The following is a 20,735-nucleotide window of genomic DNA, read 5'->3' as shown; positions in this document are numbered from 1 at the left end:
CAAGAACTCTACCTGCTGAACCACCGTGACCTGCTTGAAATCTATTTTTAAGGCACAAAAGCCAGAACTACTCCCTTAGTGCTTTAAAACCTTATCTATAGCATTCCTCTAAACTACGGAATCATCATGCTTGCTTCTCTCCTGATCACATGTTTTGATGAATAGTAGAAAGCACGTGAATAGTAAAATATCAAAGTGCAAAGCTAGATACTTCTGATAATATCATCATTTCCTTAAGAACACAGCCCACATTCATAAAATGGCATAATAAACAAATCAGGTTAAAGTAGAATCCCCAATGTTCCTGGTGCTTTTGATGTTTGAAAATGAGTGTCCATAAACAATATCAAATTACAAATAACTTGATAATTGTAATGTATACATTTTTATTTAAATACAGAAGTAAAACTGTCTTACCTGCAATATAGGTAGTAATTGTGCCCTTCAATGAGGAATAAATTTATTTATATATTGAAAATAAATTTATTATATGAGAATGGAATTTTGTATTAAAGGAGATAATTCTACTGCTTCACTGGAGCTTTCTGACCCCTGGCTAGGCCTCTTATTTGTCTTTGTGCTAAAATTACTTAAGTTAGCCTTGATTTATAATATCAGATGTGTTTTCTTAAAGGTATCACAGGTATTAATATAGCTACCCTGGTTAGGATTTGTTTTATATTTTTGCTGTAGTAAAATGATGTTTATTTTTAAGAAGATGGTAGATCGCTAATTCACATCAGAGTGATGGTTAATTTGACTGGAGCAGATCCATATATGACAGATATTTGCTATTATTATTAATTGCCATTTTTATTACTAATGATAGTAATCATTAATGATAGTAATGAGTAATATTTGTAAATCACAAAATATTTTACAATGTCCCTTAAACTATGACATGGTTAGTGGGAAATAATTCAAAGTGAAATAGATTAATTCAGTAATGGTTTTAACAAGTTACATATACAGTATTATTTATGCAGATGTTTTTATTTCGAAATCTATATTATTTCATCTAAGTAACAAGTATTTTTAAAAATATGAAGGTCACTCTATTTTTAATAAAAGTGTAGAGAGAGAGATCACAAGGAAAGTTTAATGACTGAGTTTGAAAATTTGTTTTTTTTTCTCCTAATCAGAGAATGTTAGTTTTAAATCCTTAATATCTGAAAAATAAAGAGAATTATGAAAATTGACAATGCAATTAACAGAACAAAGAGACTTTTTCCTTAATCATTACAGCACATTTCAATTCATTTAGTGTAAATTCATTGTTGATACACTTCTTTCCTTTTGATATTATGTTGTCTAAGCCAATAAACGTTGGATCTTTGTGAAAAGGCTGTGACGAAGGAAACATTAATGAAATGCTTCACAACATGTGAGACATAAAAGTATCAGGGGTCAAGACAATCTCAGAGGAAATAGCAATAAATGGGCACCTGGTCTTAAGTGTAAATGGGCACCTGGTCTTAAGTGATTTGAACTAGTTTAAACTTAGATGTTTATAACTGACACAGCTCAAAATACTCAACTGTGAAAATTCAGGTGAACAGAACATAAACAAATACAATTAAAATCATTATATAAATGTTCTGTTTGATATATTATAGGCCTTTTGAAAGTAATAGGAGCAATATCACATGTGTAATTGGGCAATCATGTATATATATCACTATTATATGTGTATATACACTGTATATACATGTATATAGTTTATATATGCTGAATGATACTTATATGTAAATTATGCATTATTTTTTCTCACATGTATAATGATTTCAGATATATGCATTTACTTTTTTTTTGCTTCTGTTTAGCTACTGTCCAAGTGAAGCTGGATGAAATTGAGTCTTCACTTTGGGAATATTCACATGTAAAAAGTAATACTGTAATGAATACTTCTAAATTTAAACATCTTTCATATTTTAGTTTATTTCATTTTGTTATTTAAGTCATAGGGGACAAATATCAGTCAAATTGTGAATTATTTTAAGCTAAGTTCTCGTGGTAAAGGAACTGATCTCTTACAAATATGCAACGGAAGTCAAATAAAGAACAAGTGCTCCTTTTTTTTCATTTTTTCTATTTCTAGAATAAATTTTAAACGTGAAAACAATTTCAAAGTTTTATTAATTAGCAAGACTTTTGAGGTTTATTTAGGCATGAAGGAAAAAATGAAATATAAGAGAAGTAAAGAAACTTTAAAATTTTCATCATCCTATTTTACTTCTTTTAACGTCATCATTTATTTAAAATGTATAATGATAGTAGTACTAGTCATAAACAGAGATTACCATTTTTAGTATGTTTATATGAAATCTAACTTCATATCAGGAGAGCATTCATTCACTTGGAGTTGTCAGTTATACAGAGTCAATGCTTTGGCTAACGTTAATTCTGGTAACATTTATTCCTGAAAATAATATGCGTATTTTTGAGAAAATATATCATTTCCACCCTATTGCATTGATGTAGATGATTTTTCACATGATTTTTAAATTCATGTAGAAAATCAATTTGTGGTAGACTTCAAAGAGATATCGCGATGGAGGTATTATAATAAATTCATGGCTTTACCCAGTCCCAGTATCTTTAAACATGAAAACATGGATAGACATTAGTAGGCAGAAGCCTTTCTTCATTAACATCTAGTGACAAAAATATCTCAGCATGCCTAGTTAATTTTTTCTCTGCTACATTCAGTCCATCCATTTGTTTATGAGCAGTGTAATGAGCTGATAGAGTTTGCAATATATCAAATTTTTTTCGAAACCAAACAAGTTCCACCCAAAAAGATGTGCTAATGGTAAAAATAAAACAAAACTGAAGGCTTTATTTTAATAAATTATATTTATTAGTGGATCATTTTCATAAAGATCAAAGACACTGCAGTGCCAGTACCGACACATGTGAATACAGCACTTTTGCTCTTTTGACACATTTTAATGAGAACTTACAGGCTTAGAGCTTATTTGGATGATGGACACTATGCAATGAGGTCTGCTAGCATTGATGCAAGAGCATGACTCCCCTAGCACGGGGATGGCAGCTTTAGCTCTGAAAAAAGTTGCTGAAACAAAGATGCCGTCTGATTGTGTGGCAGGTTGGAAATAAGTTCTCTTATCCCTCCTGGCCTGATTCCTTTCATTGTTCCAGGCAGTACTGCTTCTACTTCAGTTTCTGACTCATGCCAAGATATTTGTGTGACTAAGGGCACATTTATGGGGCTGAAATTAGGTGCCAAGGCAAGATCAAGGATTGATGAGAGTTCTCACATCCAATGACAAAAATGCCCAATTCACTTATATTTTTCCACTTAAGGTGAGAAAATAATTCAACATATCTCCCCTCACTGGGAAATCATTTTTAAGTCTTGTAAAAAAAGTTAGAGTTTGTAGTAATAAAACTAGAGCCATTTCTGGAAATCCAGAGAGAATCAGCAAATGCTTTAAAAATACGGAATCCACCTTTATTAAAATCTCAAAAGCCTTTAATTCCTCCTCTGAAGCACTCTTTATCTTTGCCAAGACATTCCAAATATCAATTTAATTAAAATTAAAATATAAGTGTACAATATTTGCATGCAGTTGACTTCCTCTTCCTAGAACTCACGTATTTCATCAGTTTTTCCTTATTTGCAGTGTGAACTTTCTGGCTATTTAGCTGTTATATTGTTACTTGAAATCCTAAGGTTCTTTTCTCAGAATTTTGATAAAACAATTTGTCTCAAAAGGCTCCATCACCAACACTACCCCTTTTGGAAGGGTCTGTGTTAATTAACTTTATAATACAAATAAGTCTGTCAAATATGCAAATTATTAACCATATTCTGTAATTGGGAAAAATTTAAATTCTATCTAAACTTAACATTTTATTTGCATGGAGTTGGACATTTTTTCCCCCTACTTGCGCTTTTCTTCATGAGCTTTGAATTTGAAATTGAAATCCATTCATCTATTTCTAATGACAGTTAATTAGATGTCTTACTTTTCTAGTTGGCAATAAAGGGGAAATGTGTGTAGAAAACGTAAATTCCAGGTATAAATCGTCTGTCATTGGAATGATCAGGCCATGAATCGTTCACTTTCTTTCGTGAAAACTTCCTCAACAAGAAAGTCACTGGAAAGATGAGGAAAAATGCAAACATCCTCTCTTTCTGAAGACTGTTTGATAAAGATTTAATGAAGAAAAATAGAAGTACAGTAATTTCATATTAATCATTTGGTGTCCTATCTTTGGCAGAGTTTAAATTCCACAATATGTTCAGTAAATCTTTCAGCACAATTCTAAGACACTTCAATTACCATCTTTTAACTTATTGGTTGGACATGAAATTAAAACTTAACGGTGGCCAAACCAACTGCAATTAGAAGTAAATTGTAATATCAATACCATCCCTCCCCAAATCACAAAGATGAATTAAGATAACAATACATTTAAAACATTTAGCTTAGCTCATGGTAAAGATACGTAAAATAAATTATGAAGTCTTCTTTTCCTTACTTTTTGTAATTAGTAGTTTTTCCTGTCCAAATAAGAACTCATTATCCCCTTCTTAATTTATGGATCACTTTAACATCACTTAAATAAATAAACAAGAATTTATTTGAGAAAACCCAATTATTAACATTGATTTAAGAAGCCATAATTATTTATACAAATTGATGGCAGTATACCATAGACTATTCCAGAGCTATGTTTACGTTCAAGAGACAAACATGTAGTTTCAAGCACTTTTTTTATTAGCGGCAATAAAGTTTTCCTATATTTGTGTTGGTGATTTAAAGTTCAAAAGTATAAATAATGTAGAAATTGCTTCTTAATTTGGATCATATACTCTTCTCTCTTTGTAAATGTGGATAATTGATAGATGAGCATTGCCCAGTGGATTCTGAATATCTGTACATGGACTTTATTTACTAACATCTTTATCAAATCGGTGACATTTTACATAATGCATTACTGCACAAGTGCAATAAAAAGAGGTGTATATTTAAGGTTCAAAATGAGATAAGATGTAGTTTGAAATGCTGAACCATATATGCAATCTAGCTGTTAATATTTTATATTTAAATGAACTGGGCTTGAGTTTGATACTCAATCACCTCTCATGTTAATTCCAACATAGCTACCCAGTTCTGATCTACTTCATTCATGACTCCTACCCAGTTTCAAAAATATAATTTAGCATCTTTATAAATCATTGTATCTTAACTCATAGATGGGAAGGTGGAGATATTGATTTTGGAGAACTTTTCCGTACACTATCCTCTATTTATTTGAATTGCAACAGGCCCGGTCCCACCCCCTGTTTGCTGCACGCTGTGCTCACAGAATAATGGAAAGAAATATTGCAAATGAAAATGAAGAGAGAAAAGACAGTATGTAGCCAATTGGAAAAACTCCTGAGGCAAATGTGGTATGCCCATTCACCCACCCCGGCTTTGAAAACTACTGTTCTTAGCAGGTATCTTTAATCGCAACTAAGCACCTTGCTTTCTCTTCAGTATAAGCATTTTGCTCATTCTATGTTCATACAGGTCACATTAGCTGTCTTTTAATTTTCTGAATATCCACATCCCTCACAGACACCGAAATGCAGTTTTAAATTTCCTTCTTCCAGTAGGTCTTTATAGATGTACTATATTTTGAATATTTTCTCAAGTACTTGTGCACATTATTTACGTTATGCTGATTTGGGTGTCAACACAATTTACCCTAAGTGTTCTTCAGTTACTTTGCCTATCTGTGCCGAGAATTCTGGCTTTTCAAGTCTATTGCAAATGCTTGACAGCACAGCTTGTCTTCAAGGTCTTTTGTAGCCCAGTGCTTAGAACTGTATTTTGTAGTCATGGGTAATATAGTCTGATCAAAGTTCTGAGTTTCACTGAGCATTCCTTGGTTCTAGAATAATCACATGCCTTTCTTTCTTCCCATTATTTCTCACATGGAACTTTGTTCACATTAGACACTTGACAAGTACTTGCTGAATAAATTAATGAGAAGAGTTTTAAAAGATGTGTGGCCCATGGGTTCTTATGAAAGTTGATGGTCTTTTGGTCTGTAATCCAACGAAATGATGTAAAGAGATCCTCAGAAAGATGACAGTTTGAAAACTGGGATGACTTCTTTTCTGTACTTGAATTTTTAAAAGAGCAATCTACACACTGACCTCAAGGAAATTAGAATGAGAAAGTTGAGGAGTATGGGAATGTCAATGGGGAGAAACAAGTGGAAATTCAAAAAAGAAAGAAAGGAAAGGAGGTGCTCTAAAATTCAGCTATGTCTTCCCCTGAGCAGCTGAAGTAGAGAAAGGAGCATGCCCTAGGTAGATGCGGGGATGATGAAATGTGTGCTGAAAGTAAAGCAGGACCTGAAATGTACCAACTTCCTTTAGAGACATGGGCAGTTTAAATATATTTCTCTCTTCTTTACCAGCCAAATAAATGTACCTGAGTTCACACTGGCTGTGACAGTATAAGACTAACTTTATTCCTTTATTTCCACCTCTGATCATGTTGTGGACAAGGTCAGGTAAAAATAGATGTTGAATAAAGGATTGCATGGATGCTCATATGAATGAATGTAGACATATATTTACACCTCACAATATCCAAATGCATAGCTACCTGTTCTTTCATTTAGGTAATAAGACCTTAAAAACAGAAGAAGAATCCTCTGTGTTCTTGTTAAAATTTGAATCCTGAAATGCTACCATGATCACATTCTCCTCTAGCTTATTGAAGGATACAATAAAGCAAACAACTAGAGCTTCAGGGATGGTGAATTTAGCCCAATAAGAAACATTTAAGCAGATACAAGTTTATTTTGTATAAACTACTGGCATTTATTTCATGAGAGCCATGGATATTGATATGAAAAATTTAAGTGCTTTTTGGGTTTCTGGAAGCTTGCCTTTATGGTCCTATTCCTTTGCTGTCTTGGATGTTTGACTTTGTGTTACAATTGTATATTTCTGTTGGCATTTTATGCTGTCCTTGAATACTTGTGTTTGAACTCTAATCTTATTAGGGAAAAACTGATCCTAAACAGAACATTTACAGTGTTCTAATGCACTTAAAATATAATTCAATTACTCTGGAAGTTTTTATTCAAAAGTACTGTGCAAAATGTATTGCAGAATCCCTAAACTCTTGTCAAAGCAATTCAATGGGAATGTAGTCCAGTATGTATTAGAAGAGGTAACATAAGGAATACCCTGCTGGTCAATAAGATCAGGGATGTAAATTAATAATTTCTTTAAACATAAAGTAAGCTTGTATAAAATTAGAACGTAAAATTATGATATTTTAGAGACTATTTAATATATTGGGGTATTAAAGTAAAATGCTAATATATAAGTGTACATAGCAATATCCCACACATTTTTATTACTATTTCCATGAATAAAAAGACGCTGACAATAAAGAAAAAAGGTTAATAACCTCTTTACAAATGTGATGGACATGGCACAAAAAGTTCCTATCTTGACCCATTGTAAAAGTGAGTAGACATCCCAACACTAAGTTTTTGACTAGCATATACATGATCTTTGTACTGAGGGCAGATATGATGGTAATTAATAATTCACAGGAAAAGCTTTCCCATGCCTTAAGAACATGGACAATCAAACTGCAAGTTTTATTGGAGCTTTGTAGAGTGCTGATATCTAAGAAACATAAATAGCCATCTGCACAGCATATTAAGCATACTTTCTTGTTCTTTTATGGTTCTGAAATTGCAATGTGATAAGAATTATTTTGAATCCTTTTGCGACTTACGAAGATTCTGCTCTGAGTCGATATTATTTCATTATGGATTATGCTCTTAAAAGACAAATGTGCCAAAAACAAACAACCTAAAAACAAAATCAAGCAACTCGAATCTTTGTTACATGAGAAGAAGGATTTAAATTTCCTCTGCCTTTTGCTGTTATAAGGCAGTGATGATTGGATAGTAAAAGATGACTGTATCCCGTAATCTCATTCTTTTGTCTCATTCTTTTCTCCACTGAAGCTGTTATGATCTAATAGAAAGCTAAGTCTAAGGAGGTTCTCACAGACAACTACAAATAATAGATCTCACTGCTAAATACCCTTCCCCCTATGAACAGGGGATATTGTAGTTCCTCTTTTTTCTGATACTGAGATGAGTACAGCTAGAATAACACAGCTTAAAAAGCCAAGTTTCTAAAATCGTTATCAGTTCTCCACTACACTCTAGAATTGGGGGACAAGGCTAAACTTTATAGGATGTCTTCATGATTCAGCTACCGTGTCATAAGAAGGGGAGCACAAACGTCCATATTCAGGATGTGACTTCTGCCAATGACCGTGTCCAACTGTGTAAAGCACGATGGAGAAGGTCACTGTAACTGTAGCAATAACCTCAAAGAGAGACCTTTCATCCTACCTTTAGAAAATCTCCCACCCTGAGATGGCGTCAAATATTTAAAGTTGATCGTGGCTTAAAAATATAAAAGACTAAACCCTTTTTCACCTTCTGGCCTGTCAGTTTAATTGGTGTCGATAAGGATTTCTTAGGATTAAAAAATAACAGAACAAACAATTGCCTCTAACAACAGAGTATGGCAAATGGTAAGCATAGCAAATAACTGATTTCCAGATGAATATGCATTTGGTACATAGCAGTAGGGTGTGTGCGTGTGTGTGTGTGTAACATTTCACATTTGGAGAATGGGGTAGTGGGGAAAAAGTTATGGGAAGAAGGTGGTCTGGCAATCTTGACATGTATAATACATGCATACATCATTTATAATAAAGACATTTATTTAGACATATAATTTATACATTTATAATGAATGTTTAAATCAGCCATAATCTGCTTCTTTTCCCTCCTTCTTCCAAAGCTTTTATCCTCCCCTTTCTCCTTTCAAACCGCACACTTCATGTGCTTTGTTGACAATTTCAAAATTACTTTTTCTCTTTCAAATTGTTCCTGGAAGGAATTTCATTTTGTGTTGGAGTGATGTTATCTGTGGATCCCAGGCCCTAGCACTATATAATACAGATATTTGAATAAAAAAAAAGTAAAAGTAAAGTAAATCAATGGGTGTTGGATTTATAGGGAGTTAAAGAGAGGGATATTTGCTTACGGAATGATGGCTATTTTGAATTTTCATCTAGAATTCTAATGTCAATAAAAAGTCACAGACTCCGAAAATTTTAGTAATTAAATTATGTTGTTATATTCTTGTGTGTTCATGAGTGTACTCTTTGAAGATTAAGTTACTGTAGAATGTGATCTAAAATTTGGAGAAACTTCAAAGTAATATTATCAAGAATGGCCTATGCTCTTTGTTCTTTATTATGTGCATGTCCACAGGCATTGACAGTGTCTTTTTCTTTCTAACACAATAGATGATCTGGGATAAATTGTCTTTTAGGAAAAGTTTTAACTGGATTTTGAAACTAATGTCAATTGTTCCAGCTGTGTCCATGTAAATGTGAGGAATCTGCATGCATGCAGGCTCACAAAGCAGTTTTTCTTCAAATGATTGGTGAAGATATGGACAAAGTAATGAAATATTTGACATGGATCTATCATCATATTTGATGTTATGATTTGCTTGGGGTTTTGAATTAGACCAAATTTAAACTGTGGGTGAGGTATGAGCAAGTTATGGGACGCTGGCTTTTTTCTGATAAGTGCTGAATCTGTCACATAGAGGCCCAATAGTGTAATGCTTAAGAGACATTGAATCCTATCAGAAGTCGGTGAGAATTCCTGTTCAGCCAGGAAAACCTACATAAAATGAAGACTTTTTTTTTTTTTTTTTAATCTTAGTTAGTCCCTTAAGCTCTCTACACTCTATATGGTCAGATTTATATTACTAAAAATCACTCTGGAAGCTGTGGGCAATGGACTGGAGGAGGCAAGGGTAGCAGCTAAGAAAGCATTATTTTTTGTATGTTCTTTTTAGAATAACTGTAGATGTACAGAAAAATGAAAAGATAGTTTAGAGGGTTTCTGCTATACCCTTTGACTGTGATCCCCTAACGTTAACATCTCACACGATGGTGGTATATTTGTCAAGACTAAGAAACTAATATTGGCACAATGCTTTAAGCTGAGCTACATACAGACTTTTATTTCGATGTCAGCAGTTTTTCATTAATGTCCTTTTTCTATCTCAGGATGTAATCCAGGATATCACATTGTATTTAATAAGACTGCTTTTATTTTATTTTTTTCTGTATTCCAGTCTAAAGATAATGATGGGCTGAACTAGAGTAGCAGCAGTGAAGACAGAAGGAAGTAGATGAGGAACCTATTTTGACGAGAGGGAAAATGAGGTTTTTTTACAGAACAGGTACGGGTGATGAAGCATAGAGAAGAATCAAGAATGATTTGTAGTTCTGCCTTAAAAAACTAGTGGTTGCAGGTGACTTTTATTGAGGTAGGAAAACTGGATGGCGGGATGGGAACATGTTTAGAATAGAAATCATAAGTTTCCTTTTAGACTTGTTTAGATGTGAGGATTAGCGTTATGGTATGTAACACATTTAGGTCAATATCATGCCATGCAGTAGGCATTCAGTAAGTGATAATCATTATGAAATGGTCATGATCAGTATTATCATAAGCATCGTTATCATCAGGACAAATTTTCAATGTTGTTTCATGTTTCGAAGAAACTTTCTGTGATGTTTCCAGTGACAGAGGCGTTCCTATCTGGTTCCACACTTGTTCTCTGGAGTGTTTCTAGAGCCCTATTCAATGGCAGTTTAAGCCGGAGACATCAGGCCTTGTTTGGGTCTGCAAAAGGATATGTTTTCTGATATCCTCACAAACCTCTCTCCTGAATTGGGGATCTAACTGGGGTCCCAATAGCACAAGGGCCCCACTGTCAGACATCAAGTTTGGAGATTGCTATATAACTTAGGCAAAGGCATAGATATAAAATAGCATGATATAGGAAGAAAATGGAAGAGGGTTAGTGATTGGAAGGAATGGTTAAATATGAGTTCAGTAAGGCAAATTGGAACCATAATGAGAAGGGCTTAAATGCAGGCTAAGGAGTTTGGCATTTATCCCTACAGAGTGAAGATTGTATAATTTTGTCATGTCAGTACCATTATCGGTGGGAAAACTTCATCAATGGTTTTCATTAGAAAATTATAATGGAATTCTAATGGCAAAAATCCTTATGAGCAACACAGCTTCCTATGTTCAGTCCATTTTGAACCATAGTCCTCTTCAGAAGAGTAAAAACGGTTATTTTGAGAATAAGAATGATGAATTTATCAAAAAGAGTTACTTTTGCTTTTGATAGAACAATTTATTAGGTCCCTATACTGGAAAAGTTTAAGGAATATTATATAGTTAAAACCTGATGACTTGCCACCTGTTTCCATCTTAAACCATTCCCTTTGAACCATAATGTGGGAAGACTGATGTGCCAAAGATGTGGGGATTCCCTTAATTTCCTGTGCAGGATGGTAAAATATTTTTGATTTCACTATATGACTTATCCAGGGTAAAATAACAGAAAATAATTATCATTGAGTTAAAAAGTGGGACATCTACAGGGTAGGAGAGGGCAGTATCTACTCACAAAGCTGAGGGCTTCTTCCTTTGTACTATCCATAGCCAAAGGACCCAGACTTTGCCAACCACCTGGACTTCCAAGGGTCAGCATCTGCCCTATAACCCCATGATAAGCTATTCTGATTGGAGTTGTGTAGCTTATGTCTGGTCTTGGGGAGGACCCATTCTACAAGTGCTTTCCAATGAGAGCCCATAGGGCAGCTTCAGTCTGCTGCTGGAAGTGAAAACAGAAAATGAGTTGTATGCACATCCTGATATGAATAATCACCATGCTTGAGATGGACGTGGGTACATGTAAATTGTAAAAGAGGGTCAAACAAATCAGGAAAATTCCCTGCTGTCTATGAGTAACCATTCATAACTTATTCATACGTTGCCTGGGCTGCCATTATTGGACACTGCATACATTACCTAGGATTTTTTTTCCTGGATAGACACAGATCCTGAGACTGAGATTCCTCAGTATACCCTGGCCAGTGGTACAGAAAGTATTAAAGCTCACTTCACTTTTTCTTCTGTTTATAGTCATATATTAAATATGCTCTCTTCCATGGGGCTATATGTAGATCTATTTATTTGGCCTGCTTATATCTTATTCTATTGACAAATGCACATGCTAAGCAATAGAGAATAATAAAGAAGGTTTAAAACATTGAAGAATGAGTGAACGTTATTACGGAAATGAATGTTACTGTTCAGGACTAACATGGCAGAGTCCAGGCCATGAGTTCCATTAGTTGATTTTATCCTTTAACTGCAGCCCTTGGGGATAGACAAAATGCCAATAAAAATTGGCTCAAAAAGGTAAATGAAAGATGAGAGTGAGGATATTTTGAAACCGTACCACTTCTTCCTCAACCACAGGGTTATTTAATTTTGATGGAGCTACTGGAAAAAATGGTCTCAATTCCATAATTTTCACTTTCTATGCAGACAGCCATAGTGCTGAGCGGAGGATCTCCTGTTTTCATAACTTAAATATTATTAGGACAGAATTAGAAAAAAAATCTTCAACGAAGGAGGTGCCATTAAAAAACTTCTTGGAAGTCCTCTGGATAGGCTTCTTTAGCCTTCTTCTTTAAAGTAAGAGAGGTGATTTTTAAGGGCTTAATTTCGAAAGACTTTTACATTGCTGTCTGTAATGCTGTGCCTGATTTTTCGGTTACTAGTTTTTATTTCTGCACCAATAATTTTTTCCTCTATTTTTATCTTTTCTTATTTTGAGTGAAGAATTTAATCCTATTGCTTTAAATTTTAAATTGTCCATAAAAAAAGCAATAAGGGGGCAGGAGTTTTATGAATAAAATCATATAAAATGATGCCTCTTAAATGCTGTTTGAAAGGTACCTGTTAGTTATGTTCCAGGAATGATGTACACTCACTTACCACAAAATTGGTCAGATATTAACAGCATATATAGCAGCATATTTTACGTGGAGTTGTTGAACATTTACTTCAGAGTCTCAGTTCTTTGAGATGATGATGATCTCAAGAAAATGACTGAATAGTTTGGGAGATGTGACTTACAAATGAAAAACTATTTTAAGATATTAAAATCTATTGGTACAGGAGGTATAAGGGTATTTCGGTGATAGAATTCTCGACTGTCATGCAGGAGACCCGGGTTCGGTTCCTGGCCCATGAACTTCCCCAAAAAACAAACGCAAGCAAACAAGCAAAAAGAAAATCGAACAAAAAACTGAACAAATGGTGCTGCAATAACGGGCTACTCCTATGGAAAAAGAGTGAACTATGACCCCTGTTATAGAGCATATCAAAAAAAAAATCTATTGGTACAAACAGAACTTACAAGAAGAATTAAGAAGTAGTTAAGTTTTCTATTTGACAGGAAGTCATGCGGTATCTAATATATCCTCAACACTCAGGGTCAACCCTAAGCAAAGACCTACTAAAATGTTGGAGAAGATAGAAGCCATCATGCCTCTGCTCCATGTTCACAGCTCATTTCTATTTCAGGCTGCATTAGTTCAAATCAGCTATTAAATGAACAGAATAGCAAAGTCTGGGAATTATTTGAAGGAAAAGATCAACCACAATTCTGCACTTAAAAGCCCTTAGCTAGAGAATTGCTTAATGACTCAGTTATAATTATTTGAACTATTTCAATTTTTACAAAGGAGTTCTGGATTTGGAAAGATGCTGACTTGTTCAAACAACTGAATCTAACATCATTAAGCACTCCTTTTGCAAGAAAAAAAAGTATCTCATATCATCATGGCTTAAAATATCCATTTAGGCATCCTTTATAGACATACACTCCAGATCCTGGAACTTGCTTTATCCTGTCATATTTATCTATCTCCAGATTTGTTCATATACCTTGTTTCTCTGCAGCCCTTTTATGAAGAGTAAGAAAAGCTCTACTTGCATTCTTATGAGAGAATGGCTGGGGTTATTGGTGATTTTACAGATGGAGATGAGGTTTTCTCAGAGTCTTCAGGTTGTTTTCACTGCTCTCACTACATACTCTATTAATTCCAATAAATAATTATTGGTCTCTGGTTAAAGTATAGGAGACAACAATATACTTGCACCTTAGACTTTGGAAAGGAAAGAGGTTAAACAATAAACATAGTGCAATCAGTTCATTTGGATATTGACCATTTGCAGAGTAAACCAAACAAGTACTTCTGCTGAGGGTCTTATATAATTATACGTATCAAGGTGATTTAGATGTAGTCTCAGGGATCCACTACAGGAACAATGTATCTCTTTGGTTCTACATCTCAAATAGTTCTGAAATTATTTCTCTCCAACTCTAAGAAACCATTATTGAAGTCATCATAATTTCTTTTTTTATAATCATAATTTCTTTTTGCACTACAGAAATAATTATTCTAACCATATTAACTCTTGACGCTACTCCTATAAGTATCTTTTCCATAGCTGCCAAAGTGATAATTTTAAAATCCAATTCTGAGCAATCTCTTTTTTACTTAAAAAACCTTCAATCATTTCCGTGGTCCTTTCTACAAAGTCCAAAGTCTATGGAGTGTACAGTACTGGGTGTGTGTGTTAATTAAAGGATGAGTTCTGGAGTTAGAATGCCTGGTATTGAATCACAGCACCCTGCTTATGAGCTGTGTGATCTTACACAAGTCACTTAACATATTAAACATTAGTTCCCTCTCTGTAAAATGGGTACAGTAACAATTTATGGAGATTAAATTGGAATTTATGAATATAGTGGCATTTACTACAGTTCCTGGTCCAAAATAATACTTTATAACTGCAATGGCAATTACCTAAATACAGTAATCTACTGTGTTCAAAGCACTGTGACAAATATTCTCAGAGGAAGAAGTGTGAGGTGAAGGAGAAGAAATTCTGAGATGAACGAAACTGAATTCCTGTTGGCCAAGTGTCTATGATTCAATAAGGAAAATGTTCCAATAAAAAAATCAAGAGCTTATCATCTCACTGTTTGCAAAGGACAAATTCTATTAGCAGGTTGACTTAGTTATACAAAGGGGAAGAAAGGTGAAGCATAGAGATTAGTTTTATAGAAACTGGGTAACATACTTAACCTTTAAACTTTTTTTGGCAAAAAAAATTAATAAACTGACTAAAATTCAATTAGCAAAGTGATTTAGAGATTCAGAAAGTAACATTTCTATTTAAATAGAGATATTTCATATTAAAATGAAGTCTTGATGTAAAGGCTCTCAACAAAAGTGATTTGTGTTTTGAGACCTGCTAATGTGTGTAATTGTACAATCACAATTGGATGAGCCCATCTCCTTTGAAATGTTCTGAGGAATATTTATGGTATGTTTATGTAATGGAGAAGCTAAGATTCCAAAAATAGAAACTGCATCAGAGAAAGAGAAGGAGCATTGTAATGGAAATGAGAGGAAGATTCAGTTCATATACACTCTTGCACATATATTCTGGACAAGTGGGTGGCCAATTTGGACAAACCGTAACTACAGCTATTGAATAGTAAATTATTAGAACAGACTATCAAGTAAATATTTTACTAGTAAAAAAGAAAATAGCGAGTTAATAACAGGAAGCCAGATCGAGCAGTTTAAAGTATATTGGAATGGCAAGTGTTACCGATTATACATAAGAGCAAACAACAGAAATGGGAAAATGGGAAAGTGTTTAAATGTTGGCCTCAGTGCAATGTTATATCAGGTAATTTCAAGGGAGACATATTGAAATAGAAAGGTCTTTAGGACTAGACAGCCATTCCTTATTTTTTTTTAGAAAATTATTTTCATAAATTGGTGCTTAAATGTTGGAGTAAACAAAAGAAAGATTATAGCTGACTTGTAATGTGACCTCTAATGTGGTTTCCATCTGTGTTTAGTTGTAAATGTTTTGTTATCTGTATTCACCGTAGATTAATATGCTGTAAACCTGTGCCCAACCATAAATCTGTATTGGAATGAGATAGTATAAACAACTTATTTGAAAGCATGTCGTCAGAACTGAATGTACTTGTTAAAGTTTCAGTGAGTAAAAATTGACTTTTTTTTAGTGTTAAGTAGTCAAAAAGTGTCAATAATAAGAAATTAGCACCAAAACTAATTGAAAGCCATTTATGACCACTAAGAGGACAGCAGTGACTCTCTGACTTTTCAGTAGCATCTGTTCAAATAAAAATAATAGGAGAATTAATTTTGATGGTATAATAGATGCTTATATTAGTTGGTATCTAAAAACAGGAGTGCGAGTATATTAACTAGGAATTAGTTATGGCTCATGTAAAAATAATGGGCATCCAGTCACAAGGAAATAAGTTCTCTTAGTACCTCAAGTCAAGTACTAAATTACAGGCACATCCTCACCGCCGTGAATAATTTTGGAAGAAATAAAACAGAGCAGAAGGTTTCTTAACTAAGGTTTTCTTTGGTGTCTTGGACTGAGAATTGTAACAAGTTTGAGCATATAGATTGGAATTATTTATCTAGTCTGTTCCACCCTCAGATCTTACTTCTTAATAGGGAAGTGGGTGAGAGGGATGAAAAGAAAAATAGTTCCTGTTGTCCAGAAAATTCTAGTTAGGGCTTGCATTCTCTCTCCTTTGACTTGTGAAGTGTCTATAGAATTAGTTTTTCTACTTGCCCTGTGTGCTCTTTGTGGCCAGAGGCTGTGCACAGCCTAATATCTAGCAGCATTTCTGGCTTATAAGGCACTCAGTAAATAGATGATTGAATTGGATTCCATCTTCAAAAGAAGTATAACGTAGTTAGTTTTCTGCTGCTACATAAGTGGCAGATATTCACTGAGAAAGCACCTTAATGTCAATCTTTAGAGCACAAAGAAATTGTAGAGTTTGGAAGACAATGGTAATGTTTTGTCTTGCTGATGTGGATCCAGCAAAAGTTAAATCAAAATGATTATGGAGATGCATGCTATCCTTTGTCCTATATACAAATTCAGAATGTAGATGCATGTAGCTGTCAGACAAGAATGGAAGTTTGTATAATATTCAAAACAAGGGAGAACAAGGGAATTTATACATACACGTACACACAGGTACATGTGCATATGTACATGCAAAACATATATTTATATCTACACATACACACATTTAAACATACATATACAGTGTTACTACTTATTATTTACTTTCTATTAACACTTTGCAAACTTAAAGTACTCTGAGAAGCAGTGTTGTGTACTGCTAGGAGCACAGACTCTGAAGTCAGATTGCCTGAGTTCAAAGCCAACTGCACAACTTCTATGAGATTTTGGGCAAGGGATTGTCACAAGGACCACAATCCCTACCTAATAGGATTCTGTGACTGTAAAATGAATTACTATTTGTTAAATGCTTCTAATAGTACATGCAGAATTGAAATGATTCCAAGTCTTATATACGTTGTAACTGTTGTTATCATTACTTTTCTTCATTAGAGAAATAGATTAATTTGCTTATACTTGCCAGGTGAAATGTAATTTTTATACTTTTTTTGGGAGGAAGGTAAAACTGATAAAGCACCATTTCCATCACATCACATCATGGTATATACAATCAACATGACATGAAGTTTATATGGACTTTGATCACCCAGATCAAGTAGTGTTTGCCAGGTTTTTCCACTGTAAATTTAATCTTTACGCCCCCTTTCCCATACTCTACATTCCATATGTAGATGTTTCCATGCACAGTCCATACTTAACAAGTGGGGAGTTAGGCTTCCCTTCTTTTAGGGTAGATTATTGACATAATTTATTTGGAATTTTTCAGCACAGGAGATTTGTTCGTTCTTCCATATTTATTAATTTATGTATTAAATTTTTTTGGGGGGGTGCATGGTCCGGGAATTGAACATGGGTCTCTGGCATGGAAAGCAGGCATTCAAACCACTGAACTATGCGCCCTTAAATTACTTCTTTATATCAGCAGAACTCACCTGACAGTTTGGGTTGGAATACAGCACTACTTCATTTTGTTTCCCAAATCAGTCCAACTTTACCCATCGAGACTCTTTCATTTGTCTCCTGGGCACCTTTGATATGTCTCCATTGAGGTAGGTGTTTTCGTCATTATTGAAACCTTCTTTATCTTCCAGCACTGTTATATGCTCTTGAGCCAACCTCATCATGTTTATTTCCTGCCACAGCCATGGAACCAGCCATTTGTCCAAGAGCCCTGGTTCCTTTTATTGGAAAATGTTTTTAGAATCCACAATCTAGGCTCTAGTTATGCTTATTGCTACTAGGGTGTCATTTTCTTTAAGCTCTTTCAGCTGACAGAGCAAACAAATATAAACATGTATATTAATCTGCATGTATACACATAAATAAATATTTCTGTGTGGAACCATCGTTATCTTTATTAAGCTAAATCTAATCCATTACCATGTGAATCATTAGAGACTCCTTTCTATGTTTATCTGCAACTTCCCACTCCAACAGTGAGAAACCTTCTGCCATACGCTTACTTAAATATTCAGTTGTAATTTACATGTATACAGTGTCAGTATTATTAGCCTGTATCTTTATGGGACTCAACTTTATCCATTAAAGTAGGGTCCCAAGTGCAGTTCCTTTTGCCTTTAGCCTTACAGACTCCATCTCCAAAGTTACCTAAGTCAGTACCTTTTGCCCCATACCTTTCAGTGACGTTGTTTTGTACATTTGCATACAGTTCTATTCCTTTGTCACAGTCTGCACTATTTCTTGAGATTCCACCAACATCTTAAAAGAGTTTTTTTAAAAATCTGTATACACTAAGGTTCACTTTTTTTGGCTGCATGGCCAGGGAATCAAACCCAAGTCTCCTGCATGGAAGGTTAGCATTCTTCATTATGGTTCACTTTTTACGCTGTAAACTTCTATGAGTTTTGACAAATTCACACCGTCATAGTCATCATTATGGTATTATGCAGAATAGTTTCACTGTCCTAAAATTCCCCATTGAGTAGCCTATTTAATTCTTTTTCCCTTCTCCTGAAATCCACTGAACTTATTAATGTTGCTATAATTTTTCTTATCAAATCCATTTTAAGTAACACTTTGGGTAACCATTGACAACCACAGAAAGAATGAGAGAAAGAAACAGAGAAAGAAGGAGAGAAGAAAAGCATATAACTTACAACCGCGAACTTGAGATACTTGCTGAAAATTTTAAGAATAATCAATTTGCAAACTACGTAGTATAAAAAGAACCATCAGACCACAGAAGCCTTCCTTATTTTGAGAAAACATATGGAATATGGCAAAATAATAATGATAAATTAATTTTATGATAGAATTTGTAAAAAATTAAAATGTCTATTATTGATATTTGCCTGCATTAGCAGGAGACACTCACTTTAATTTAATTTTATTAACAAAGTATGTGATATGAAAAGCTTGAATGATATAATGCCTCTGGAATATTTAATATTAATTTTTGCTCAAAAAAGATGTAAAAATTTATTAATAACGCCTCTTAAACCATGCATATAAATGAAGGAAACTTAAGAAAACATTCTTTCAATGTACAGAGATAATTATGCAATGACTATCATTAGTTACTCAATCATTCATTATTGCATGAAGTTTAGTCATCAAATGATACATTCTAGGGGCAAATAGTGCTTTCACTTTCTTCCAGTGAAAATGACTTAGAAGAAACAAAAGTGAAATAAAGTTTTAGTTTAGCAAGTCCACACAATTTAGTTTTTTTTTTTTTTTTCGTATGGGCAGGCACCAGGAATCGAACCCAGGTCTCCGGGTTCAACAGGAGAAGAGAACTCTGCCTGCTGAGCCACACTGGCCTGCCCCATGCAATTTAGTTTTGCACACAATTGACTATATTATTAAGGAGTGAATAGGTAACTTTGCATTACATTAAGGTTTCTTGCACTGTAGCATAGATTTGATGCTAAAACATGCATGTCAGGGTTCTCCAGAGAAAAAGAGCCAACAGTATATACGTATATCTCCAAGAAATTAACTCCCATGATTGTGGGGCTAGCAAGTTCAAACTCACAGGGCAGGTTAGAGGCTGGAAATTCCAGTGAGAGTGACATTGACTTCTTGAGTTCAAATTCCTTAATCTGGAAATGCAGGAAGCAGTGGAAGGTATAGTCCAGAAGAATTTCTTCTGATCTCTGGAAACCTTCTGTTTTTGCTTTTAAGACCGCCAACTGATTGGATAAGACTCACCCACATGATGGATGGTAGTCTCTTTTATTTAAGGTCAACAGATTGTAGATGCTAATTCCATTTAGCAAATACTTCCACAGTAACCACTAGGCAGCCAGTGTTTGACCAAAAAACTGACTACAGCAACCCAGACAAGCTGACACATAAAACTATCACATTACACTGTAATTAGTTGTGCGTGTGCATGTGCATGTGTAAATTTGTTCCTTCTGTAGACAAAGGGTTTTGAAGACATAGATATACTTTATCAATTTTTGAGTCCCCAATAGTTTACCTTGGAACATGGTAGGTGTTCAATTAACCCATCCTTTAAAAATTAAAACCCTTTCTTCTTAATCTAGTATAATTGAAGAAAATGTTGAAAATACAGAAAAATATAAAGCGAACAATTTCAGTAACTGATGAGATTATAAACCAAAATGAAATACCTAATAATTTGATATATTTGCTCTTAGTGTTTTTTAATGCTCATATATCTATATGTATGCATATGCATATTTACTTAAATTGAATCAGACAATAAATTC

General features: G+C 34.1%; 1 long non-coding RNA gene across 1 annotated transcript in view; it reads right to left on the bottom strand.

The window, feature by feature from the left end:
• LOC143684209 (uncharacterized) overlaps positions 1-20,735 on the bottom strand; it is a 47,251-nt gene that overhangs the window by 17,113 nt on the left and 9,403 nt on the right. The gene's annotated exons all lie outside the window — the stretch shown is intronic.

This window comes from Tamandua tetradactyla, chromosome 5 (assembly GCF_023851605.1).
Source record: "Tamandua tetradactyla isolate mTamTet1 chromosome 5, mTamTet1.pri, whole genome shotgun sequence".
In the NCBI taxonomy this organism is placed as follows: Eukaryota; Metazoa; Chordata; class Mammalia; order Pilosa; family Myrmecophagidae; genus Tamandua; species Tamandua tetradactyla.
The sequence above is the reverse complement of the archived record's forward strand: the minus strand, read 5'-3'. Positions and strand labels throughout refer to the sequence as shown.